The 27561-nt window shown below is 45.3% G+C and overlaps 1 protein-coding gene across 1 annotated transcript in view; it reads left to right on the plus strand.

Moving 5' to 3' along the window:
* The window catches only part of ABL1 (ABL proto-oncogene 1, non-receptor tyrosine kinase), a 74874-nt gene that overhangs the window by 16830 nt on the left and 30483 nt on the right, over nt 1-27561 (plus strand). The window lies entirely within an intron of this gene.

Below are 27561 nucleotides of genomic sequence, written 5' to 3' on the forward strand. Positions count from 1 at the left end.
CCAGCATCAACACAGGAGGGTCCCCCTGCAGACCTGCGTTCAGTAGGGCTATTGTGCATGGAGCTTGGAATGTGCTGCTATTGGTTTAATAACACAGGTTCATATGGGTTTGGGATGCCTGTTTTAGGACTTGTGGATGCTAGTGGGGAAATTGAGGATGAGCTTTTTAGGGGATAACAAGCATCTTGAAAATAAAATAACAATGCAGAAAACCCCCTTAATCTCAGGAATGATTCATTAGAATGTTTTTACCAACTTAAACCCAGCATTTGCAGCCCCTTTACCATCCCTAACAACTCGAACCAGCTCATTTCTTTCCCTTGAAGGATTGATTCCCTTCCCACTACTCCCGGTGAGGTGTGAAAGTGGATTTCGGGCTTTGTAATTAAGGTATCTTGAGTTATTTCTGATTTGTCAACATGACTAATGAAAGGGGTTGTGCATTACGTCTCCTTCCACTGCTACGCTCCTGCACGTGGTGGGAGTAAATCAGTGGTGTGCCAGCCTCTGGACTTGGATTGCTGGAGCAATGGCACAGCTTAGCCCAGTGAGATCCCCTTCAGACTGTGTTTTGTTTTCTTTAAAAACTCCAGGCTAATTTAGGCATGGTGTTTGAGCTTGTTGAAGAGAGCTGGTGATAAACTGTGCTGTAACACACCTGCATTATAAACATTAATAATGCCTCACAATTCGTTTTATTCCCAGGCATCTGAGAAACACCTGCTGAGTGATTTAGCTGGGATTTCTGTAGGTGGATCTTCTTTTCTGTCTCTCACTTTTAGGAAAAATAACTAATGAATTGTTGGCTTAGTGCTGTTTTGTGGCTTAGAGGTTCAGGCTGTGCATTTCCTTCCAACACAGTCATCTTATGTTCCACAGCTACCTCTGTTGGCCTGGTTCAGATAAACAGCATTAATTTGTGTTAAACCCCAAACCCTGCATGTGTGGACTGTGCTGAAGTTGTACACAGAGAAGTTGGACCAAGAGAAAGTCCTTTCCACGCAGACAGTTGCCTCTAGGGAGAGCTGATGTACAATACAGGAACATCATGTGCTTGGTGGCTTGTCAGGAGCAATATTTATTGGGCTCATCTTTCTTGTGAGGAGAGTAAAGTTTGCTCAGCACATGCTGTCTTTTGGCAGGGTTTTGAAATGAAACTCCCTTAGTTGTAAGAAGCTTCTAAGCAAGATCTTCATGCTTCTCTAGAAGGGAGAAGGCCAGTTTATCTTCCTCTCTTGCTGTTACTCACTTGTTTTGACTGGTTAGTCCCATTTTTCCTGTTTTCATCATCTTTCTGCCTCTTTGTTTATCTCTAGTCACCTCAGAGAATGCAAAGCTGGCACGATTCCCTGCAAACATGGATCAGTTTCAAGGTCATCTCATACAGACCTACTGAGCACTCATCGAAGGAGGGCTAATGTTCGGGGCATAATACCTGATGGTGTCACATTGCCCTGTCCCATCCCTGCTGAGACTTGCAGCTGGAGCTCCCCTCTCTGCTCTTTTCTTTGACTCCTCCATAAAAGCAAGTTGATTTTATTAACTTGTAATAGTTACACCCCTGTCCCATGGAGCAGATACCTGTAGAGGCTTCCATTACCTCTTCATTCATAGTGCAGAAACATGCTTTTCACCTATGGATCCATAAAGCTTCAGTTTAGTGACTGGTCTGGGGCCTTGTTTGCTGTTTGAGCTACAGCCAGTTGGGTTTGTTCTTTTTTAGAAAGTGTGCCAGCAAACTGCCATAGTCAAATGTTTCCAAACTTTCCCAATGATGCGGGAAATAATCCCTGTGCCAGAACCACCAGGAATCTTTCTTATCAAACACGGCTTTTTTTCTGTGATTTCAGTCTTGCTGAAAGGCAGTGTTCAGGCAAACATTCCATTTTGTGTTCCCTGGGATGGGTTGTCAGTTTGTTAGGCTTCCTGCAGTCCTGCTTATTCACGTGTGCCTCTGGAAGGGTTGGGACGCAGCAGGTCATTTTCTGCCTTTGTTCACTGCTAAGCAATTAGATAATAATTTATGGCTTTGTTTCTGCTTTCAAATCCCTTAAGAAAATGATGGCATATTCTTAACCCAAGAACCACAGCACTGAGTCCTCTGCATCGGTGAGAAGCTGTTTCTCATCTGCCTCAGCGCAGCACTGGGGCGCTCTGCTGCTGATTGGGCCCTTTGGCTATTACTTAAATGAATAATGAATTTTCCCATTCAACCAGAACTGGGTAAGTGGTAGAAGGGATGTACGTGCTACATCCCTGCCTGGGAGCAGCAATGTGACTGGAAAATCAACTGCACTTCAGGCTTGCTGGCTGATGTGCACAAATATTTGCAACTACATGCACCCTTAGTACTTTAGGGTCTGTCTGCCCCCCACTAGCAGGTAGTTGCTGTGTGTAACAAGCAATGGAGGTTTTATCGTAACCCAGTAAAACATCTGCGTTATGGAATTAGTGCCTGAGTTTGTTGCTTATCTAATAGCATGGTCTTCTGCTCTTTAACCTGTTGAAGGGTAATCCAAGAAAGGAATAGCCAGCATAGCAGCCTTATTGTTAATCCGAGTATGACTGGGCACAAGTAAGAAGTACTTTGTGTGCTGAAATTGGGATTTTAGCCTTCCCTCCACCCCCTGCTCTCTGTGCCTGGCATTTTTTTTCCTAGCTTGACATAAATATTTGGCTAAGGCTGAAGGGATGAACAGAATTACGTACTATCAGCAGAATTAGAGGGGGGTTGGAGAAGTTCTTCTGCCAATCACATCATGCGCTGGGTAGAGCAAAGACTTGACTTAATGCATCTTATTGTATTTGGCATATGCTAAGCAGGATGAAGATACAGTGGGTGCAGGTCATCGCCCACTGTGCGTTTCCCAGGCTTTGGGAGAGCCCTCCATCCAGGAGTTTGAGCAAGCCACAAGCCTGGAATGAGCGGCATGTGTCGGTACCCGCTCTGCAATGTGACCTCTGCTGCATTCCCCGGGCTCATTCCTGGCATAACTTGGCCTCTCCATCCCCACCCCCTGTCCTGGCTGGTTCACGGTCAGGCTGGAGAACCGTGGTAACCCCAGCAGTGAGACTGCTTCGTGGTAGAGCCAGATCTGAAGCACATTTAGCTGTTTGCTTGGAGGCTAGAGATCAAGTCAGGGTCTGAGCCCATCATGGCACACCAGGAATACTGGGACAGGGGCTGGCACACTCATCCCCTCACTGGTGTGTACCACGTGTGCTAAAGCAGACATCAGCATTGCTGTCCCAGCAACATAAGAGCTCATGTAGCAGGAGGGGTGGAGAACACCTGGTTTAGGCAATGACTGATGTTAGATTTTATTTATGTGGAAGAAAGTAGCTGATTGTACCTTTCTTGACTTGCCAAGCTTTAGATCTGTGCAACCACACCATGTGAAGGTGCTTGTCCTTGTTAGGGGTTGGGTAACCTTTTCTGCAGTAATTTACACAGAAAAAGAAATCCATAATGCTGGTGTGAGTGTCAGATAATGGATTATGAGTCTTTACTTGTGACCTTTGGATTATAGCAAAATGTCTTAAGAGGGAAGACCTCTTGCCTTGGGTGTTCTTCTAGGGTGTGCTCACGAGCCTGAGAATGGCTGTTGGTATGAGACATAATTAAGGCTTAATTGGAGATGTCCATTAGGAGGACAGAGAGAGGAACACTGGGAGAAAATAAAGAGAATAAACTGTGAAGGCTTTATAGGAGAAGAAAGTTTAAAGAGGAATAAACCGAGAAATGGAACCTGATGCAATGTTGGTGCAGTGGAAGAGCAAGAAAGGGTTGAGGAGCTGCGCTGGAGGCAAAGGGCATTAGAAAAGCCAAGCTGGCAGATCTCAGACTCAACTGCCTCAGTTATTCTGGAAGGGAAGAGAAAAAGAGGTGAGGAAGATCAGGGAATGAGTTTGAAGAGCTTGGAAGTGAAAAGGGGTGGTTTTTGGATGACAGAAGTATAAATGGAGAAGGGCAGGAGGCCTGTTGGGGTGAAGTGACAAGTGGAAAGTGGTTTGCTGGAGGGCCCTGCAGTTCTTGGAGGATGTATGGTAACGCTCGTGCCCAGATAATGGGAGTGGGTGTTGAATTACTAGCAGAAATGCCTTTTCTCCAAAATATCATTGTTAATCTCTTGCAGTGTCAGTGCTGTGTTTAAATAGAAGTTCATAGCCCTTGCTTTTGTCATGTCAGAGTTTCAAGGCATTTTGTTGCTGTCAAGCCTATTTACAGTGGCACAAGGGAGGTAAATTGCTCTTCAAGTGTCCCTGGTGCTGCTCTGGGAAGACAAAGCAGAACCCCACAAATCAAAAGCCCTGCAGCAGATGCTGGTGGCATTCTGTGGGTGGGAAAAACCTGAGTGAACGCTCCTGATCTTCCTTGTAGCTCTGCAGAAACGGAGGCATCGAGAAGCTCAGTGGGTTGTCCTTGGCCATGCAGGTGTAGTGCAGAGGCTGTTGTGCATTGCCTGGGAAGTTTTGCCCTATACATTCTAGCCAAAATGAAAATAGTTCTCTTCAATAAAATATTTAGTCAGACTCTCTTTAAACATCCCCTGGAGTTTCCTTTTGTTTCAGTTGCGTGCCAGAATGCCTTTGAAAGTTCTGCTGCTGAAAGTGGAAAACTGCACGTTAGCACTTTCCATTGAATTTTCTAATTATGAGCATGTGCATTTAGTGCCTTCAGGTTTTCATCATGCCCTTTAGTGGAGTCACTTCGGACCCCTTATGGAGGGAAGTGCCTTTTTCCTAAGAATCCGGGAATGTTTGAAATGTGGAGGACAGATTTAGTATCTTGATGAGAAGGTTTGCCTGGAGCTTAGAGCAAAGGCCTGTGAGCTGTGAAAGTGCAGGGCTATTATGCTCATGGAGCCAACTGACTTTCCTCTCTGTGTGACCTCCAGCAAGTCCTCAGACCTCTTTGCGTATCATTCAACCCAGCTGGAAAACCTAAGTAAACAGCAGGAACCTTGCTGGAAGCCAGAAGCCTCGACTGCATGAGTTATTCTGGGGAAATGAAGTAAGTCATGAATTAGAATCAGGTAAACAACGTGGGGATCAGATTGTTTTAAAGAGAAAATCATTCTGTAAATACCCAAAACCGCTTTAATTTGGCTGAGTTTGAATGGGTGAAGTGATGGCCCTGTCCCACTTTACAGCAAAGGGAGGGGGGAAACTAGATACATGCAGTTTTCATCAGTCTGTTTACAGAGTCTGTAGAAATCGAGTTAATATTTCTATTAGACACATGCTTGGGCCCCATGCCACAAGCACTCATTTTTAAACCCTTCAATCTTGTATCATTTATGGAGATTGTATTGTCAGAAATAGTGCTGTAAATAATTTATTTTGCTGCCAGTGCTTTTCTAAAGGTCTCTAGGCATGATGCAAGATTTCCTCCAGGAGCTGTAAAGCTTCCAGATCAGTTTGCTATGGCAAAGGGATTCTTTATTTTGAGACAGACAAGAAGGATGATGGAAATGATGGGTTATTTCAGGGGGTGGCTGGCGGCATCATTATTTTCATCTAGAGTAGAGCAATTAGTAAGCGAAATTATTGGTATCTCATTGTTCCATGGGTTGTGTGGCATGAGTCAAATGTCTCGGTGCACGCAACCTCCTGTAACCACGCTGGTGCTGTAACAGGTAACATGCTTCAGCATACATTGACTCCAGTTTACATATTTGATGTGTTTTCCCCTCTCTCAAGTGATGCCATTTCTAACTAGACTGTCAGTTGCAGAAGAAACGTGGCACTGTCTTCTCTTTGTGCTCTTCCAGTGCAAATCCCTCGTGGGCTGCCTGGTTTCCCTCTCCTCCAGGCAGCTGGTGAACACTCATCCTCACATCCTCAGCCATCCAGACCGACTGCAGCTGAGTCTTCCAGCCTGCAACGCAAGACTGAAATCAGTCAAATTGCTGTATCTTCCCAGAGACCAGAAACTTTGCTAATGGAAGGGAAAACCCAAATAAACATTAGCAGTGTACTGGGAGGCTTGCAAGAAAGTCACTATTTCCAATTGACTCTTGAAATTCTTCCCAGATCTTTAATGCCGGTATGGATTTCTGGGTAACGAGTAGAACGCAAAGAAAGTTCTATGTAAACTCATTTGGTGCACTCCCCAAACAAATTAGAAGGCCAGTATCTAACAGGAAAGCAGGCAGAGGCAGCCAAAATTATCTGCACAAGCTTCATTTGCTGAAAGTTTAGACCCAGAGAGCTGATTTAGCTTTAGCTGTGCTACATCAAAGCTCTTTCTGAAGCACTGACAGTCAGTCGTCCAGAGACTACTTGGGTATCACGTGCCCCATCAATGTCCTCTGCTGGTCCATACCCCCAAGGATCAGTGGTTGCTGATGGAAATCTTGGTGATTCCTGAAAACTTGTTCTTGAGGACCCTTGTCTCTCCTTATCCCCTTCAGTGACGTGTGGGGAAATCAGACAGCTTCACATGAATTAAGATTATAAGCAATGTAAAAGAGAAACTCTGGCTTTGGAGGAATAATAAGCAGCACAGCCTGGCTACTGTTGTGTTGGAGATGGTGATGTACAGGTGTTGGATGGAAGAATGGATCCTGTGCTTCCTGTGTGGATCGTGATGTGCCTGATGCAGCCCAGGAGCCTCCTGTCCCTGTGGGCACGATGTTAGTGCTGTTTCCTAACTGCTTTGCCAGCCAGGCTCCAGCTTGATTAATAGATGAATCCTCAGATGCCTGTTTGGCGTAGATGTGTGTATGCTTAAAAATTGCCTTTTTGAGTGCTTTGGGAAAACACTATAATAGTTAAAAAATAACTTGTATCACTTCATGTCAGGTATAAAACGTTGCGTTTTGACTCAAGCTGCAGATTAAAGTAGGAGGCTGTGTCTTTCCTTCTTTTTGTTTTAAACAAGCTGCATCCTTTACTGGCCTCTCCTGTGTGCCTCGAGGCCCCAGGGTGGCTGTTTCATATGAAATGCTGTCGGTAGACTTTGTTGTCAATGATTTTTGTGCTTCAAAGGAAAGGATCAGAAACTGAATGTATCAGGTTTTGGACTGAAAGAACAAACCTCGCAGTATTTGAAGTTTCTTTCTGAGATTATTTGGGGTGGGTTTTTTTCATGGCTCATTTTGGTTTTGTGGTGTGATCTATCCCCACGTCCCCAGCAGTGGGCTTCAATACACGGCGTGTCTTAGGACGGTGAAGTCTGTGGTCGCGTCCCTTTAGCTGATGGTGTCTTTGCGGCTCTTGCTTTTCTGCTGGTCTGCTGACCCCAGCACGGCCATTCGTAGCTCTGCCACTTGGTGACAGTCTTCTAAAACAAAACTATCACCGGTGAAACGAAGGTTTGAACTTTTCTGACTCCTGTGTCCCTCTGCACAGCAAGTCACGGTATAAATAAGTACTGGTGTATAAGAATTTATCTGCGTGTGAAGCAGAGGTGTGGATACCCAGCTCTCTGATGCCAGTTTGCTCTAAATGCTATCAGTTATCAGTTCCCATTAAATCACTCGCTGGAACATCTTGTGCTGGTAGGATCTGTGGGACAATCAAAGGAGTAAATGACAGGTCTGCATCGCTGGATCTTGATGGGAGGGTTTGTCACCTGGGCTGACATGTACCCACATGTTCACACCTCATTAGCAGCCTCTTAAGGCTGCTTAGGCCACGTTGCTCCTCCATAGATGCATTAAAAACCACAATCTAGATGCAGGGGAGGGGTTTTGCTAAGTTTTCAAGTGAAGAAAATATGCTTTAGGCAGGTTTCCTGGGTGGTGTCTTTCTGTACATGTGGTAGCTGGTCCATACCTAGTATCTTGTAGCCAAATTTAACCCAGAGTAGCAGGAGAAGTATGGAAACCTCATCTGAGCAACCTGGTGTAGTGGAAGGTGTTCCTGCCCATTGCAGTCAGTGGGTTGGAACTGGATGGTTTAAGGTCCCTTCCAACCCAAACCAGTCTGTGATTCTATTTGCAGCTATATCCCAGGAGTATAGAACAGAAAGAATACCTGAATACCTGGTTAAGACTAGAGTTTCTCCTAGAATAAACCAGTTTAATGGGGCTGCTGAAGGCAACAGAGAGATTCTGAGGCAGGGGCTGTTGCTCACCTAGTGTGAGCTTTTGATTATTAAAACCTGAATGTTACAGCAGCAGCTCCCATGTTGGATTTTTCTTGTTTCTTAAATTCACAGGGCAGGAACATTGGTATTAGAGAAAATGATTCTCCCTTTTCAGCATTGAGACCCCTGTTTCTGAGCTGTGTGACCAGGAAGAGCTGGTGCCTGCACACCACTGGCTGCTTGAGCAGGTCTCACTTAGCTGCGGGCTGGATGGTAGGTGAGCAGGGACATCCAGGCTTCTGCAAGCCACAGGAGCAGTCCCCTGATGCTTCCATCTTGCTGAGTTCCAGACAAAAAGTCATTCCCAACAGAAACTCTGAGGGATTCCTGCCTCTCCTGGCGCTGTGTGTGTCTGCTGGTGTCTGACACTGGAGGACAGCAGTCTCCCTGAGCCGTCTTTATGTCTCTAGCAGCAGTACCTCCTCTTTCTGGGCAAAGGATACTGTCTGCCTTGCTGCTTCAGCTGCTGCTTTCAGAGTCAGCTCTCGGCTTCTGATTCTTAATGGTTTGGAGAGGACAGAAGGGGGAGGAGGGGCAGAAATCCTTCATATTCCCAATTTTGACATGGCACCAGTGATATGGGTTAGTTTTCATGTTCTATGTTTAAGGCAGGGCATAGTTCCCTTCTGTAAATCTTCTGATGCAGAGAGTAATATTCGTAAACCAGGTCTTTATTATGTGTAGGATGCTTTTGGATTATCTTGTTGAGCTCTGAATTTCCAACACAATAAAGTGTATTCCTGAGAGCTGTGGATTAGCAGCGCCAAGGGCACAGTCTTGGCTCCCTTTCAGTAGGTTGGTACCTAACTTTAGGTTGTCTAAGTAATTGGTTTGGGACACCTGGCACATGACAACAGCCAGAAGACAAATATATGGGATTATTTAGATGGCTTGATGTGCCAGGGAGATGAATTTTGAACTCCATTCCTTTCCATCTTGCTTATACCCTGGAGGAGCAAGGGAGCAGCTTCTGCGGCTCAAAGCTGGTCTGCTCCAGCTGACCTGAAAGAGCCCTCGGTTGTGTCAACACTGGAGACTCAACCCTCTTGGAACCCAGGTCGTGAATGCTGGGGTTTTTTTCCTGTGCTTTTCCTCTTTTCTGCATTTCCTGCAATATTAATAAGCTGTTTTGAAGTAACTGCCATCAGTTTCTCATCAGCGGTGCCCATGAGGCTGTGCTCCGTCGCTGGCCGCGATGACATTGTTTGGCACAAGCGGCTGCCAGGTGAGTGAAAGTCGATCTGGAGTTGTGGAGTGAGTGGAAATAATGTGGCCTGGGACATGTGTATGTAATTTGTTCAGATGATTCAAGTGAGAGCCATGGCAACTGAGATAAACAGAGGAAAAGATACTGGAAAACCAGCAGCGGCTTCGTTTTAATAGCACAGCCTTTCCTCCAGACAGCTCAGATGTTTACTATAAGAGCTCCGTCTTCCTGCGTGTCTCTTCCTCCCCTCCACCACCATTGCTTCGCATGCACTTAGTCATGAGATCAGATGGCTTCTTGGGTAAAGCACCACAGGCCAAATTCCACAGTTTCTACTTGAGCAAAAAGCCATCGTCTCCCTTCAAATAGGGACTGCAGAATTTCTCTCCCTGTTTGCACATAGAATCATAGAATGGTTTGAGTTGGAAAGGACCTTAAGATCATTTAGTTCCAACCCCCCTGCCATGGGCAAGGGCACCTCACCCTAGATCATGTCACCCAAGGCTCTGTCCAACTTGGCCTTGAACACTGCCAGGGATGGGGCATTTACCATGTCTTTGGGCAACCTGTGCCAGCACCTCACTACCCTCACAGTAAAGAACTTCAGTGATTGAAAGGACCCCTATAAAAATGCATCTCATTTGAGTTTCCCCATGGATCAAAAAGCGCTTTGTGAAAGCATTATGGATACTTGGCCAAGCGATGTCTGAGCTCGGGATGTGCTTTTGCTAGAGATAAAACTATTGGGCAAGCATAAAGTCTGTGCTGTATAAAGGTAATGTCTGAAATGAAAAGAGTAAAGCACAGCACCACCACTCTTCCAGTGTGAAGTTAAGAGTAAAGTTGGTTAATCTGTGGCTGTTGAATAACAAACAGTTCTTGAGAAGATCAAGTATGACTTCCATGCCAGGGCTCTATCACATGCTTGGCAGCGGGGCTGTGCTGGTGTGTGGGCTTCTGGGCAGCTGAAACCTCAAGCTTCAAGTGGAAACAACCCAGCGAGAGCTGCAGCTGCCTTGTGCTGTGCTATGAAGAGAGGACTGGGAACGAGGACCCGAGTTCTGATCCAAGTAAATGATCCGGATGGCTGTGCTCACTGTCCGGGGTTGTGTAATCTTGCGTTGGGGCTGCAGTTGGGTATGCTTATCCCAAATCCCACCCCCCAGGGGAGCTGCTGGTGATTCACCTCTCTGAATCACAATTCCTGACAGCTTTTCTAATCGCTGTCCTTACTGCGTCCTTGTTTCACGGGCTGCAAATCCAGTCGGATTGGAAGAAACAAGTTCTCAAGCAGTTTAAATGCTGGCCAATTTCCTACACCAATACATTAATCCTGCATCAGGGTTCTGTCTTTGTGGCTAGTTTCTTTTTACAGTTGCTTTAAGAGTGAATGAGGAGACACAAAAATTTAACAAAAGCCATTTAGTTAGCTGTAGAAATGTGATAAATACCCCGTAATTTGACTGTGAGAAAAAGCATACCATGGATATGCTTTTCAGTTCACAGTTTAAAACGGAGTGTATTTATTTATTTAGAAAACCTGCTCTTTTTGTCATGATTTGGCAGATCCTCAAATCTCTGCCGTTCCAAGATGCTGCAAATACCAATAAAAAAAGTCTAAATAAAGTTGTTTGAGCATTCTTAACACTCTAAATACCTTCTTCCACATATGGTTCAATATAAAACTCCCAAAGTCTATACAGGGAATGCTAAACTCTGTGTGCTGCTTTTTTTTTTTTTTGAATGACTGAAAATAAGGATTAAGGCTAATTTTGCATCATTTCACAGTAGGAATGGAGCCCGGGGCACTGGTGGCTGAACTCTGGGTTAACTCTGTGAAGCCATCCTGCATTTCTTAGCAGGTACATGCACCAATGCCTCTGCGTGGTGGCTGCCTGCTCCATGTTCTTGGTCACAGACCTGATGTCTATGACAGGTGAATGTTTGGTGCTGCCTCCCTAGGTGCAGGTCTGGAGATGCTGCCTTCGCTGTCCCTGCTGCACAGAGCCAGCAAGGCACCAGTCAGGAACCCTCTGCTAGCAAAGGATTTTGCCTGTGTGTTGTTTGGTTTGTCCTAGGCATTTATGTTGCTTAACTTGGCTTAAAGTGAATGAGCAGGCTCTGTAGCAAGGATGCCTTTTTCCTAAGATGTGTGTTACCAGTGTTAGTGTAGGTGATAAAACAAGACACTCATCTTTCTCTCAGAATTTCTTCTCTACTTCATTATTCCATTTTACATGTTTATGTCACTTCAGTTCTCTTCTTCCCTCTGTAAGATTTCACTGTGCTGAAAGCTGAAACCTACAAGCAGGACCCAGAATTTTTCAGCTGCCTTTGCTATCGAGCCGCAAACACTGAAGTCAGAAGCCCAGTGTTTGTTTTGCCTTTGTTACCATTCCTGTATGAAAAAATGTACATAAAAGGGCTGTTTGCTGACTTGCAGTGATGGGGGAGCATGAGGAGCTGAGTGAATGGATTCAGAAGGAAGAGATGCAGAATTCGGTCTTGAGTCATGGAAGATGCTTTGCCCAGTGTTCCCTAAGTCACAGAACCATAGAATGGTTTGGGTTGGAAGGGACCTTAAAGCTCATCCATTTTGAACCCCCTGCCACAGGCAGGAACACCCTCCACTAGAGCAGGTTGTTCAACGTTCCATCCCAGAACAGATAGTCTCTTTCTTTACCTGCCTGCCCTTGCTGTCAGGTAGAACTGAGAAACTGGGCACCAATGTGGAGAGCTTGGGAGGGACTTTAAACTTGTGGGGTGCTTTGAAAGGGTGCAGCTCGAGAGCAGAGCCCTGCAGGAACACTCAATGCCAGAACTGGAACTATGAACCAAAAGGGAGAAGGGGCTGAGCTGGATGGGTTGGAGGAAGTGGTGGGTGAGCTCTCATAGGTATTCAGGCAGGAGCACACTGTTTTCCATAGGATGTTAGAGTGGAAACTTAAGCTTTCCTAGAAGTATTCTGGAGGAGCAGAACTGCCACTGATTAGTGCTTTTCCAATAGGGATAGGAACTGCAGCTTGCTCCCTGCTTCACGGGGTTGATGCCTGCTCAGGAAGAACACCTGATTTATTGGGTTCTTTGGTGGCCAATTTCTGACTGGAAATGTTTGGAGCCTGTTTTGAAGCTGTGCAGAAGAGCGTGCTTGCGTCATCCAGAAAATGCAGTGAGTCAGTGGAGTCCTGAGGGAGCTGTAACGGCTCAAACAGAAACTTGGAAAATGAAATGGGGATGGATTTAAAGACACAGCGTTTGCGGCCGCTGCTCTCTTCAGGGATGGTCTGCCTTCGATCAAGGCGGTGGTGGTGAAGGGGTTCAGTGAGGGCTTTGCTGCTGTAAATACAAGTGGAGCTTTATAAGAATGATACACCCGGGGCAGGGTGTGGAACTGGAAGAGGGTGTTCAGCTAGTTCAGTTTGCCATTATGCTCAGGATTTTGGTATTCAGGGAATCTCCATGAATTCCTCATTGATATGTGTGTTTTGGTATGTTAATGAATAACTTATCGGGAGGGACAGGAAGGAAGGCGGGGGGCAGCCCCTCGGTTTGGACCCAGCTCATCCTTCTCCTCAACGTTTTCAACCGCCTTCAGATTTGGGATGGTTTCTACAGCGTTACAAGCTGTGCTGTTGCTGCAATGCAGCTGTGTTGGGATGGATCTTGGGCCATTTCTTCTGCCCTGGGAAGGCAAGGTCCTGTTAAGGAACCTCTGTGGGGTTTGTGAAGACATGCCCAGCTCCTGGCTGGGTCATAGTGGGTGTTAGAAGCTGGTGCCATCACCACAGGGAGGTTTGCTGTTAATGGACACTGCTCTTTTCATGTCCACCCACAGCTAGATAAAACGGATACGGGATGCATCCTTCCTTCAAACCAAATGTTGATTTCCAGGAGGTCATTATAGTTGTGCTCTTCTAGTTCCTATCACAGGTGAAATAGCCAAGGGCTGTGTGATACTGTTGGTGCATTGGTTGTTTTATTTGAGACCTTTGTAATGCTAACCACTGTAGTATTTGGGCGCCTCAAAACCACATCTGAATTCATCTTTTCACTTCTGGAGGGGAAAAAAGCATCCATACGGTGGCATAACAGGGAAGTCAAGATAATGTCTTGTGCTTTATATATTCCCTGTTGAATTCCTGTTGGTTTTGCTTCAGAATTCAGTGCCTGTTTTCTGCATTTACGAGGCCAACGGGCTGAGGCTTTTCCTCCCAGCAGAGGTAATAAAACACAGCAAAAAGCCCTGATGAATCTCCCCTCTGGGTAGGCTTTTCCCTTGCTGGGACAGAGCACTTGTAACCCAGCTTCAGGTGCTGAACTTGGCTGATTTTATCTGAGCATGATGTGTCAAAGCTGGCTGTCCCTTGCAGGTAAGGGATTCCTCCAGAGTCAGTGTTCTGAAAATAAAAGAACAAGCTTCTGGAGAGCCAAGAATGAAGTGAAATGAGAAAACCCGTCTTTTCCTGCTTGTTTGGGGGTTTTTGAGCAGGCAGCTCAGGCCCTGGGCTCCCTCCGGTCCTCCTGCGGTGTCTTGGTAGCTCCGTGACTTAACAGGGTACTGAAGTGGTCTGAATGGACATTCCTGTTTGTCCCACCAGCCTGGCCTCATCCTGTTCTGCAAAGCTACATCACAAATCTCCCAGCTCCCAGGGTTTGGTGCTGTCTCTCTATGGTTAGATTGTTGGAATGAATCATCACAGAATGGTTTGGGTTGAAGGGACCTTAAAACTCCTCCAGCTCCAACCCCTGCCATGGGCAGGGACACCTTCCACTAGAGCAGGTTGCTCCAAGCCCCTGTGTCCAACCTGGCCTTGAACATTGCCAGGGTTGGGGCAGCCACAGCTTCTCTGGGCACCCTGTGCCAGCGCCTCAGCACCCTCCCAGGGAAGAGCTTCTGCCTTATATCGAGCCTAAATCTCCCCTCTGTCAGTTTAAAGCCATTCCCCTTGTCCTGTCCCTACAGGCCCTTGCCCAAAGCCCCTCTCCAGCTTTCCTGTCATCCCTTTTAGGTACTGAAAGACTGAGCACAGCAGGATTCCATGCCAGGCCTTCACTTCCCTGCATTTCCTAATTCACTCTACATATACCCATTCCTTGAGTTTGTTTCCACTGGGTTTTATAGTGGCCTGTGTATTCTCCTGTGTGTGTAGCTCTCCTGCCACTTTATTATCAGTAATACAGAAACGTTTTGTGGCTGTAACGTGCATGCACATCCCTGTTACTGTTCAGCTTTCACTCTTTTGCTGTAGCCATTATAGTGAGACCATGAAAGCTCCATTAATTCATTTTGATTGAAGAGTGATATGGCCCCAGCAGTGCTTGTGCAAATGGATGATTCATTTCTATCTTCAGAGTTGAATTTAAATATCTGTAAAATTTTAGACTCAGGCAAGTAACTGCATTATAGTTTTGCAACCTCTGTGAAAGAGGGTTTTTTTTTACACCCAAGGCCATGTTTCAAACCTGTGACCTCATTCCTATAAAGCAAAGTTATTTCATTACATCACAGCTGTGCAATTTGGCTTTTGATAGCTGACATTTGCATTTGTGTTGGATCCATTAAATATTTGTCTGCTTAATAAGCTGCCAGGGATTTACATGTTAGCATGTAAATGGTAATTTAAAAAGTAACTTAAAAAGTGGTATTCTTTTGGCCTTCTTGCTGGCAGTTCTGTCGAAAACAAAGGAATCATAGTTTTTCCTTCCATCATCACCCTCTGCTTGGGCTTCAGAAAAAAATGATTAATGACTTCTTTGCCTTTGCAGCTGCAATATTTGGTTGCAGACTGGCTTCACTGCTGATACATACAGCAATATTTCTGCAGTTAATCAGATGTTATGAAATCCACAGCGGGTGACTAAGACCATACTCAGATGTAGCTGTTCTCCCTCCATCGCAGTGAGCAGGATCTCCTGAGTGCAGGTTCCCCTCCACAGCACTTTCCCCCTTTGTATAGTGATACCAGTTCACAATTTACATTGACTTAAGTAATTGAGGAGCTTAGTGTCTAGGATCTGCTGCCATTCACTGTGCTTTGAGGCACTGTGGTTTCCATGCTGCTCCCATTATAGCCAGACTCCAGGTAAGCTGGATGAGACCTGTGTGAATCCTTTGGGGTGGGAATGGATCAACACACAGTTGAAACAGAATGATGTGTTAGTCTCTTACAAGGTGTGTGTTTGTAGGCTTAATATAAATGTTGAATATTTTAGCTTAATATTTATTATCATTAGTTATGGCCAACGATTTTTGAATCTCACTGAATTCCAGCACTAGCTTCTCCTGCTGAACTGGCTAAAACACATCTTTGGTTGCTCTGTAACTTTAAATTGCCTTTTTGTTCATCCCTTGAACCTTTTCTGTCACCTATCTTTTGCCAGCAAGTCTTGTGAAAGCAGCATCCCTTGTGATTCAGATCAACTGACTCTCTGGCACAGGGACTGAAGCAGTGCTAGGGAGGACCCCTCCTGCAGGACCCAGCCAGGGGCCATTGCCTAACCCCCTGTGCTGGGATGCACACTGCTCAGTAGTAGGATGCTGGGTGAATGGGATTGAGAAAACCTTCCTCTGCCCACACTGGAATGTGTAGCACCAATATCCATAGGAATGTGTTCTTGGCACCGCAGGCTCAGGTCCTGCAGAGTTAAATTCATTGCTCAAGCTCACCCCCTTGGTAACACCTCCATGCCTCTGATTATTCATCATAAAACCCACAACAACAAAGGGGTAATTGCCCAGATTTTGTAAAATGGCTATTTTTGCACATTCAGCCTCAGATGGCGTTTGACCCTTAATACAGATGGTTTCACTTAATGTATTTTGTTTAAACAATCCCTGTTCCTGGAAGTGGTTTTAGAATGGGCTGTTCCCCATTGCTGTTCGTGTTTGCTTTTTCTTATGATATTAGAAGAAGCTTGAAGAGAGCAGATTCAGGAAAGGGCAGTAATCAGCGTTAACAGGCAGTTGTGGAAGCCTTTGTATTTTCCAATTACAGTACTGCAGCTTTGTTGACTCCTCACAGCTTTTGGGACTGAAGTGGTTTGGAGCACTTTCATTAGCCTGTAGAGCTCACTGCATTTGTATTACTCCTCTGTCTATGTTGTAGACCTCAGGGAGTCCCAGCACGTTCATGTGGAACAGTTTGTCATCTGAAATACCTGCTCTTCCCCGGTGTTCCCCCATGGGACAAGCTTCTTGGTGATCCAGCACACGAAAACCTCCCCTTTCTCTTGCATACAAGTGAAGCGTTTCTGTGCGAGGGAGGGGAAAAAATGATCTGTTATCCTTGGATCTATCTCCTTTTCGTGTCTGTTCTAATCTCTGCATGTGCAGGCTTTTCACAGGTTGTGCAGGATGTGTTGTTGATGCTGAATGCACCCTGGGCGAGCTGTGAAAAGCCTGCATCAAGTTCAGCCTCAGGAGTCTTTACACGCTGCCCTCTGCCATAGCCACACTGCTGGGAGCCAGCTCCACTTGATGGAAAGAATGCAAGTACTTGAGAAATGTGTTCTGTAAACTGGAAGCTGGTGAATTGGGTGTGTTACAGAACGTTTCACATTCATATGGCACCTTCTAGCAGTGGATCTCAAGGCTGGGACCTGATTTGTGGTTGGCTTGTCTAGAAGCCAGGTGCCATGAGAATCTTTTATGTTTGGAAAACAAGAGGCACAAGTCGGGTAACTGGTTTATTTACAATTACAGGAGAAATCTAAAGAAGAGTTGGAAATAAGACTGTGGCTTGTCTGTTCCTAGAGCATATGATTAAGCCAAAAGGTTAATTTCCTCTTACTTGTTTTATTCCTAAAATCATTTCGTCTTAAAATACAGACACAGGGCTTAACAGTGTTAAGCAAAAATGAACCAAACTATTACCAGCTCTTCCCAAAACAGTAACCTGCTAATCCTCCCACTGACACTGTGACATCTTTCATATAAGGCTTCAGGTACAATAGAAAAATGAGAGATCACATAGTTTGTGGGGTTCTTCCTCTGTGCTTGTTCTTGATCTTACAAATGGTGTATTACACAGCTGAAAATCCTTTTGTGTTACCTCTTCAGTATCTTCTGTTACCCGATGCAAGTGATGCGCTGGCTTCGTTCCCGCTTGCCTTCAGAGCTGCTGGAGATTTCTAGTCCTGTTCCTTTCCCCAGGCCTTCCTCTGCTTTGAGATTAGTTTCAAAACGGGTTCTCCTGGCACTCTAACTGCAGCGTGTGTTGAGGGAGAGCTTAGGGGAACACAGCAGCTCTTTCACCCTCCGAAAATCCTCTGGCCACGTTCCAGGAGTAAGACTTGCAAAGTCTGAGCTGAACCAGGAGAGGGGAGGAAACTGGGACGTGTGGCCTAACAAAAACCAGTTGGCTTTTGCTCTGGGTTTTCCCACTTCTTGGTTCAAGCCAGAGGTTTCCTTCTCCTTTAGTGCTACGTGTTCTAGACTACTTTTGTTAATTCACTTCATAGGCTATAATCTTCCTTGTAATAACTTGATATAACGTTCCAAACTTGGCTGGGCAGGCAGAACTTGCACAGGAGTCTTGAATACACTGTGGACTAGTGAAGTTAAGGCTTTGTGCACTACATTTCAGGTATCACCCAGGTAACCCCAAATTTTTATATCAGATACCATCTAGTAAAGTCAAATGAGGGAGTATTCTACCTGGGTAATACATGGTAGTTTCCATTCCTCTTGCAACTTGTTGTGAGAGAGATGCAATTTCAGGAAGTGTTGGATATTTATGTTTACTGGGAGCGTTGCATGACTTTTCCTTCATGGAGAAAGCAAGAACAAGGTAAGAGCTTGTACTAGAGGCTCACAATGTGAAGAAATAACATGGAGTGTATCTGACTTACTGACATGAGACCCCAGTGTGGACTAGAGGTCAATCAGAAACAGGAAAAGCTGTGAATTAAGTTACAGGGTGGTGATTTATCTTCTGCCTGGGACTTCATGGAACATCCCCAAAATCAGGAGAGGCGCACAGAGGAGCTGCAGAGGAACTTCTTATCCTAGAAAGGGTTTCTCACAAAGCTGTGTTTTCAGAGAGCTTTGTCTCCACTGCAGCACTGTTGCATGTCTGGGTACCTGTCAGCTCTCCAGGAATTTGAGGCATTGCCTTTCCTAGATCCAGGCTGGAGCGTGGCCAGTTACTCGAGGCTGGCTGAAGTACTTCCATGTTGGGTGGAAGCAGGTCTCTCAGCATTGAATGACTCCGTGGTCTGTTTGATGCTCTCTGAATGATGAAAGAAATGCATCTATGCCTGGTCCACTCCTACATTCACATCTATTTCTTTTGGGTTTGTTTGTAGAAGTGGGAAAGGTCGGTAGGATTAAGCTGTGCTTACAACTCAGTGCAGATGATCTACTCAGTATTTTGAATTCAGAAACAGCTCCTCTTTGTGATGCCAGCACTGTTATTTGTATGAACATGTAGTGAGGAAAGTCCTCACATTCTTGAACTGGGTCACCACATGGTTGTGTGAGCACTGGTGCCAACAAGAGGGAGAAGATGGGAAAGGTTGGACCAAGGCAGTCTGGATTTAGATGGGGTTAACTGTTTGAGGACCCTCACTCCCATGTCAGCATGAGCCTTTCCCAACTAATCTCCATGTTTGCCTGTAGCACTCTTTCTGTTTCCTGCCCCCGTGCTCCATTGTGCATATTTTCAGAGCTGTGGCAGGTATTTTACTTGTTTGTTTGTTTAATCATTTGCACAGATCCTCAAAATCCAATTCTCTCCCTGTGACCAGTGAAGTGACACAGCTGAGCCTGAAATGAAAGCTGTGGCAGCTCCAGGGCTGGTGTGGAGCAGGGTGGGATAGCTTATGGGGTGCTGACTGTTGCTATTCAGTTATAGTTCCGCACTTCTCTTTATTTTCTGTCTGGTATGTGGGCAGACAGAATCTACAGCCTTTATTCACGCCAACAGCTGTAAACCTCAGACCACATGTAATGTATCTGCTCTGTGAATGGCTCTGATTAATGATGGGCAGGTAGGGTAGAGAGGGAATGAATAGAGAGGAACTTTGGTTTTCTCAAAATACACTGAGAGGCAGAGTTTGGCGTTGCTGGAGACCGGTAGCACTCATTTCTTTTTTTACACCTTCCTTCTTTTTTTGCCTCTTTTGTCTGGAAAGGCAGAAAACATGGAGGTATTCCACAGTCTCATGCCATTTTCTAAATCTAAATGCAGATATGATAAGCATTATACTCTCAGCATACAAAAGAAACCTATCCTGAAAGGGTTTAATTTAGGAACTTTGCCCCTGCTGAATTCAGCATCAGACTTTTGCTTTGTCTTAATGGTGCAACCTGGAGGGAATATTCCCTGGCTTTCTCCAAGAAGTTCAAATTAAAATGCTTCTTTTCAACATGTTTTTTTCTGTTTAGACCTTCAAATACGGTGTTTTAAGTCCTTGTGAAAGTTTAGTGCTAGGTCTAGCATTTAGGCTGCATCTGCCTATGCCCAGCAGTGCATGAATAGAATGGGTACCCCTCTCTGCATCCTTGCTCCGCTTGGACCAGGACAAAGGTGTATATATACGTTTTTGTATTGCCTTTCTTCACAGTGAAGTTGCTTATTTCTGTCTGAAGTTTCTGCCTGTTGGCCTCATGCTTCACAAGAGAAATTACTAGTCCTGCCTTTACGTCATAGTCCCAGCAGGACTCTTAAAACTTCCTATATTGTGTCCTGACAACAAAATAAATGCTGAACTGTTTGGAGGGAACCATTGCTGCAGGCAGTTCAAATTAACTGGAACTGCACCTTTCTGGGAGTGTATATTTAATTTATTACACTGGGAATTATGAGCAATTAGTGCTATGGAATACCAGGCATTTCACCTGCATTTCTGACAGAGGCTGAGAGTAGATACGGCGGGTGGATAAATACAGTAATTCAAATCAAGTGATTGTAGATGGTTTTATATAGCATCCTTTAGACTTCTGTAGGTGCTTTTTTAGTTATATAGTTACAAAGGGCTTCTACTTTCTCAAAATAGTATGTACTCCCCTGTGGATGAATTAGTGAAGTCTCGAATTTGATTGGAGACACTGTTGGGTTTTGTTGTTCATTTGGGGTTTTTTTTGCTGGTTTGGGGTTTTTATTAAAACAGTACACTCATTGCAGTGTCAGGAAAGGTTTATGCTGTGATCCTGTAAAGGTTTCTGTCCATCAATACTGATGCAGTTCAAAAGCATAACTCCTTTTAGGATTGGATCCCTAGAGGCAAATGATCTCTGCGATTGAATTCATCCTGGTCTCCTGGTGCTGTGTGTGTTACTCAATGTTCTGTGTTTCAGAAAATGAGTGTAATCTTTGCTGAATTGAATGCTGAAGTAGCTTAGGTGAGCAGGGACTTGAGGAGGGTGTCTGGGCAGGGAGCCCTCACTCACCCCGAAATAGCTGTGAAAGTGTCAGTACTGCAGTGAGACCTCCTTTGTGCGGTCAACTTCAAGGCAAAGGAGCTGAATTGCTGCTGGGTTTGATGGATTATTTGTTTATTGATGGGTTATTCTTTGTGTCTGCTATGCATGAGGGGTTTTATCCTTTGCTTTTCAAGTACTTGGGTGACTCCTATACCCATAGCAGCATAAATATGCTGGCCATGTTCGTATTGCTGTGCCCCAAGTTAAACTCTCTGCTTAGGAGAGAACACGCAGCCCATCTTGGGTGGAGAGAGCAAGTGGAAGACAGGAGTTCAAACTGTTCCAATCATATTAATTCAATAGCTGATGCACAGAAGGGTTTTTCACATTGGCCAGGGGTAAGGTGCTCAGTGTGGGATGATGTTCCCCAAGTGTGGATGAGGAGATGTAGGTAACAACCGGGCTGCAGTCACCTCAAGCGGTGATGCTGGGCAGACCTCGCCTCCTCCATGCGCCTCCCAATCCCTGCTGGGTCTAATGCAGCAGTGGCTCAGTAATACTTGTTTTCTTTTCTTCTTCTCCCCTTCCACCCCCTCCCCATGTGTAATCTGAGCTCTTAGCCCTGCTCTTCTGCTTTGGCAGATTTTGCAGCTCTTGAACGGAAGAAATTAACCACTTCCTTGCTGTCAGGACTAAAACATGTTTTACTGGTCCTCCTGGCTCTTCCCGCCCGCTGCGGTCAGAATTACACAAGATAGCCTCTGAACTCATCAGCGTGGAGCTCCCCCTTTTAACCTGTTGTTTTAACTTCACTTTTTCATCTGTATTTCCTTGCCTTTTCATTTAAAAGAAATACGGAAACGCTCCCACTCCACATCTGAGTCAGTATTTGGCAAAGTAACTTCTCCAAAATTTATTTTCTGATACTTTCCAAGTATGTATCTTCTCTGGTTGTGTCCTGGCTCTTTGTAAGCCCTCTCTTCTCTGGTCTGGCAGGAAATCCTGAACTTCAGTAGGATCCCTAAACTGATGTGACTCTACCTATTGTACAGAAACTCTCAGTCTCTGCTCCCTTTAACAACCTTAAACTGCCAAGGCAATGGAAGTTGGGTAGTGGCAGGGAGTAGAAGTTTGCGTGATGTTTGTGGGTTTTAGGTACACTGCCATTTTTATCTTTCCAGATCTGAAAAGTGCAAGATGCTGCTTTAGTTTGGTTTTTTTTCTTTGTCTGCAGATGTTTCACAAAGCATTTAATGGAGGAGGCCCAAAACTTTTTCAGTGATTTGTGAAGAGCCCCTTTGGACTTGAATTTAACCTTGCAGGCTTCAAATGCTAACACCCCAGGCAATTCCCTGTGGAGCTCACATCCTATCTTGCTTCTTTACAGAAGTATGGTGAGGACAGAGTGCCATTGCAGGAATTTAGTTGTACCCTCTGCCTTCTGCCCTGCTCTTTGAAAGGAGATTCAAATAGTTGAACATCCCATCTCTGAACTCCCACCGCTTCCAGCCGCCTCCTTCACTCATGAAAAGTGCAAATAACAAACATCTGTTAAGTCAAGGATTAAAAACAACAAACGCACATGCTTTGTTGCAAAATCTCCTGGTTTTCTGTTGATGTGGACAGTGGACTTTGTAACCTGGGTTTGTTGTTTCTTTCTTTTCTCTTTTGAAGTTTCTTCCTGTAGGAGCGGGACTTGTGAAGTGCAAGAAGTGTTAATATTTCATTGTATGTTCAGATACTTCTCTGTGCTCTTGCAGGGCCTTTCATGCTGTGCTAGATGGTTTCTGAAGGAAGGAAAACACTCTCTGCCCTCAGGCGTTAAGTAGCCTTTGTTCAAATTCATGTGTGGGTTGGGTTTTAATTTACAATAATGTCCATTGTAGAGTGGTCAGAATAGTAGCAAGAGGCTTTTGTTTTTAATGTGCTATTTTAACTAACCCAGCCGAGTTTTGAGAAGAGCTTTAATGGCAAGGTAGAATAATGGTCTCTATAGAAAAGCTTTGTACGTGAGCTGGAAAATGAAAGGCAGGGATGTCTACACAAAAAGCTGAAAGGAAACAGACAGTAGCATCACTGGTGGAGTGGTTTTGAGGTAGGGTGGTGCTGGAGATACTTGGGGTGGCATCACGCAGATCACTGAGGGCACCAAGATTTGTTTGAGCAAGGTAGAGCCGTAAAACCACTTGAGCCGCCTTTGTCTTTGTCTGGCATTACTAATCCCAGGGGCATTGCTCATTCCCGGTGATCACCAAATAAGTGGTAGTCGGAGATCCTTCAGTGTCTTGGTCACTTGGGCTTTCTCCTAAAGTGCGTGAGCAAACTTGGAAAGTTTGACTGGGCCCATGTAGTCATTCTCTGTGCAGACACCAGCAAGGGCTTTTCTCACCCTGTACCTGTTACGTGGCAGGTATTACAAATACATCACAAACGTAGCTGCCTTTTTGTGTAGTGCTGTCACTGCCAAGTCAGCGGGAAATGCTGGAGTATCCCAGAAGACTTGTCTTCACTTGTGGTTTGGAGGAGTTACAAGGTGTCAATGAACAATTATTGAGACTAAGAGGTGATTGACTCAAGAGACAGTTGTTTAAACCTGAGGTGTCTTAAATGGCTGGGTGTGGGATGTGCGCTCAGCAGGAGCCTTGCCAGTCTTGGACTCGCGTAGTGCCGTGCTTTCTTTGGCATACCATAGTAGAGCTCTCATGACTTAACGTGCATGACCCACTGAAGCTCTACTCACTGCAAACAGTTTTAAAAGACTCTGCCACAGTTTTTCGTGCTGCATGTGCCAAGAAGGTGGAGCTCAGTAGGCAGGATTTTAAAGCTGCTGGTCCTCTCAATCAAGTACACACCAGTATCTTCCCAAACGTTTGGCACATTGTGTGTAAGAGGTGATGGAGGCGTTTAATGGTGGAGGATGTGAAAACACAAAGGAAAACTTGAATCAGACAAAGCCAGATCTGTCTGCAGAGACACTGGCAGTGTTCAAGGCCAGGTTGGACACAGGGGCGCAGAGCAACCTGCTCTAGTGGAAGATGTCCCTGCCCGTGGCAGGGGTTGGAACTGGAGGAGCTTTAAGGTCCCTTCCAACCCAAACCAGTCTGGGATTTGATGATTTGTTGTTACATCAAAGCCCAGCTTTGTTACAGCTGTGTCTATAGCACATCCTGTGGTCATTCATGGATTTTGACATACGCTTCTTTGATCATTTTCATATACATATATATTTGTAATCAGGTAATGGTGTTAGGATGCGTTATTCCACTGTGTGAAAGATGCCACCAGAAGAGAGCTGTGTGGTAGTGCAGTGCTCTGTGGCATAGACCTGTTCTTAATCCTAAAGACAGTGACCTGTGAATGCCCCAAATCACGTGGAACCTTATCACTTACTAAGAAAAACGCATCGTAGAAATGAAGTGATTCTACATTTCATTGCTTCAGATAACAAAGTGCTTTATAACTGGCACTGAGTAAGTCTTTAACGCCTGTGGGGATATTCCCAGCTGTGTTTAGAGAACAGCAAAATAAAGCACAGGTAATGCATAACTGTAGCAAGAATCTGCTTTTTTCCTGGCGCTTTCCTGTACTCCTTTGCTTTAACCACTAGTTTGTGCTGCTTCTGTTTCACGTGACTTTTTCCATCCCACAACAGCTGAACGTGCCTATCAGAAAGCACCCAGTATTTGGGGCTGCAAACTCCTGTTCTCTTTCTGGGTTTCAAAAAAGGGTCCTAAAATGAAGTGAAGCTCTGCTTTTCAATGGGTGACGAGCAGTCAAGCTGTTTTTAATGGTATTGCAGTAAAATTCACTCCAGCTGCAAATGTCATGGGATCGTGCCAAAACTCACTTTCTGTTCATGGAGCCCAGTCCTTTCACTGCTGCTGGTGTGTGTGTGAGCATTCCCTTTTGGAAAAATCATTCCTCAAGTTTTGGGTAGCTTTAAGAACATAAAGAGTAAATAGTTTTCTGCTAGAAGCAGCTCAAACATGAAGGCAATTGGCTAAATAGGTTTATGCTCTTGTATGAGCATAGCCAATAAAGGCTAATGGATACTGGATTGCATTAACAAGAGCAGAGCCAGCAGGTCGAAGGAAGTGATTATTTCCCTCTTTTTGGCACTTGCGAAGCCACATCTGGAGCGCGGAGCCCAGCTCTCTCCTTCCCCTGCAGCAGAGGCTGATGCTGGAGCAGGGCGTGAGGGGACTGAAGGGGTCCCTGGGGTCTCATAACCACCCAGCTGAGGCCTGGAGAGGCTTTTGGGGTGCACAGCAAAAGGAGAAGCAGTGCTTGCAGCAAGGCAAAGCTGGTGAGATAGAATAGGATGAAAAGTGCTTCATGCTGCTCAGGACACTCGGTTAAAGTTTAGGTGCAAAAAGCCTGGAACAACCTGATCTAGATACATAGACCCTCTGAACAGGAGGTAAATCGGAGGCCTTCTGAGTCTGCTCCCAACCAAAATTGTATTGCCATTCAGCAACAGAGCCTCAGTCAAAGGCTGTATCAGTCTGTTGGGCTCTGTAGTCCAAAAGTCTGCACACTTTTCATAACTGATTTTATTCTAAGATGCCTATATGACAGGCAGACATGAAAGGGATTAGTAGTTGTCAGCCATAAGAGTTGCAGAGTTCCTGTGACACTACTAGTATGGCTTTCATTCTTTATCACCAGTTAATTTCATGGCACTCAGGAAAGGCAGAGGGTGTTTGCTCAAAGTATTTACAGCCTGGTTTGCCACGATACGGAAGAGGAGACGTTGAAGGATGATGTTTGTAGCAGAGGGACCACACAAGCTTGTCTACATGGAAACATAAAGGGAATTAATTGATAGCTCTTTGTGTGTAACTCCCCAAGTGGATGTGTTTCTCCTACAGTGAGGTTCTTCTGCAGGCGGGTTAATTTAATTTCAGATGAGGCATTCTTCTTCAGGAATAAGCACCCCAGGAGTTCATCAGGAATGTAATCCACATTAATTCTAGTGGTGCTCATTGTATTAACCTTCATTGTAACGGCTGGGTAGTGCTCAGGGGGAGGGCAGCCTTTGTACTGCGGGGGGAATGCTATGGGGACTCCGCATTCCTGAAAGCGGGATAAGGATGTTCCTCATATGGAAAAGAAGTTGTGTGCAAGATGCCTGGTCTGCTCTTGCAACATTACTTCATCCCTAGATCCCTAAACACAACACTGGGCCTAAACACGTGATGGCTGAGCTCCTCCTGTGATTTCTATAACCTTTCTCCTCCAAATCTGCTTTTAACTCCTCTTCTCTTCTTTTCCCCTCTCACCAGTGCAGTTCTGCACAAGTTCTCTGTTACAGTCCCATCTGAAGGCAGGCAGGCAGGGAACAAGTAGTTCAGTGCTGGCGTCTCTTGAAACTCATGTGCTTCCATAAAATAGAAATCCTCCTCCAGAAATGGAAGGAGGACATAGTGAGAACCACGTTGTTGTCTTTCTGATGCACATGGAGGCTGCCAGAGGTGGGGGATTGGGTCTGTGTCCTCTTCCCTTCACTGGACTCTCTAAATTGAGGAAATGTTGAAGTTCTCTCGCTGTTCCCTGGTTTATTAAATGGCGATATCCACGTCCATCTCCTCCATGGAAAAGAGTGACAGCACTTTGAACATCACACTGTCCTTGTTGTGATTATTTCTCTGTGAGAAATGATGTGACTTGTAGTATAAAAAAGGCAAATGCTATTACTGCAGTTCAGTAGAGGTTGAAAGACCATGGATTTCCTTCCAAGCTGTCTTTCATGTGTACACCCCATGGATCAGAAGAACTGAGGCAAAGTATTGCTGTAAAGCAGTGTTTAAAGAGTCTGAGCAGTGTTTGCTCTTCCAGAGGCATGGTCCTCAGATGCTGGAAGCATGCAGAGTTTCCCCTAAAGTATTAAATGTTTGAAAATGTTGAGGGCAAAAGAGCACTAGCTAGTCAGTAACCTTTCCAAAATAAACTGTTAGCTGTGGAGGGAAGTTTTCCCGGACAAAAATGAAGATTTGCTGCTTTTTTAATCCTATGTGTGACATACCAAGTGTTCCAGTTCCAAACCACTGTCGGGAGGGACACCTTCCACTAGAGCAGGTTGCTCCAAGCCCTGTCCAACCTGGCCTTGAACACTGCCGGGGATCTCCTCTATATGTAAATGCATATATATCCTTTATATTCACACATGCACCCATAGAGAATATAAATATGTATATAACAAAAGTGCTGGTTGTTTTAAAAAGGAGACACACAATGATGCTAGAAAGTAGTATATAAAAATAGGGAACTGGAGAGCAGTAATTGACATGTAGCCCTGAGAAATGTACAAGGGAAAGGCACAGTTTGCAGGCGGAAAGAATAGTAGATAGTGGGAGAGTAAAAACTTCTGACCCCTTGTGCAAGAGGAGTCGTATCCTGTGAGTGTCATTGCATCAGCTGAGATTTCGATCTGTTTGCCTGTAATCGTCACTGAGCTGCTCCAACAGCATCCTGTGGGAAGGACTTCCAGCTCCCCTGCAGTTTTTGTGCTGGGTTACAGATGGGCACAGCTCTGTTTGCTTCTCCCAGTTGCAAGGCACAGTATTAAACAATTTCCTTAATACACTGTGAAATTACACGCTTTGAAGACTTTGACTGTTGCCTACAATTCACTTGGCTTAACAGAGCCACGCACCACAAACACCAAAGCAGCACTGCTGTTACCCCTCAATCCTGCCTTTCCCCCTTCCCCAGGCTGAGGGAACTTGTTGCTTGTCCCTTCTCCACACTGGGAGAGGAGGCAGCAGGGTGCAGGCAGGAGGAGGGTTAAGGAGCGAGGGCGTTGCTCGCCTGCCTGATGTCATGGAGCAGGCAGGGCTGAAGGGGGCCCTTTGTTGGCAGCAGAGCCCCAGAGCCCTGCCTGCACCCAGCGCC

The sequence above is a fragment of the Nestor notabilis genome, unplaced genomic scaffold (assembly GCF_000696875.1).
Source record: "Nestor notabilis isolate BGI_N333 unplaced genomic scaffold, ASM69687v1 scaffold19463, whole genome shotgun sequence".
NCBI lineage: Eukaryota > Metazoa > Chordata > Aves > Psittaciformes > Psittacidae > Nestor > Nestor notabilis.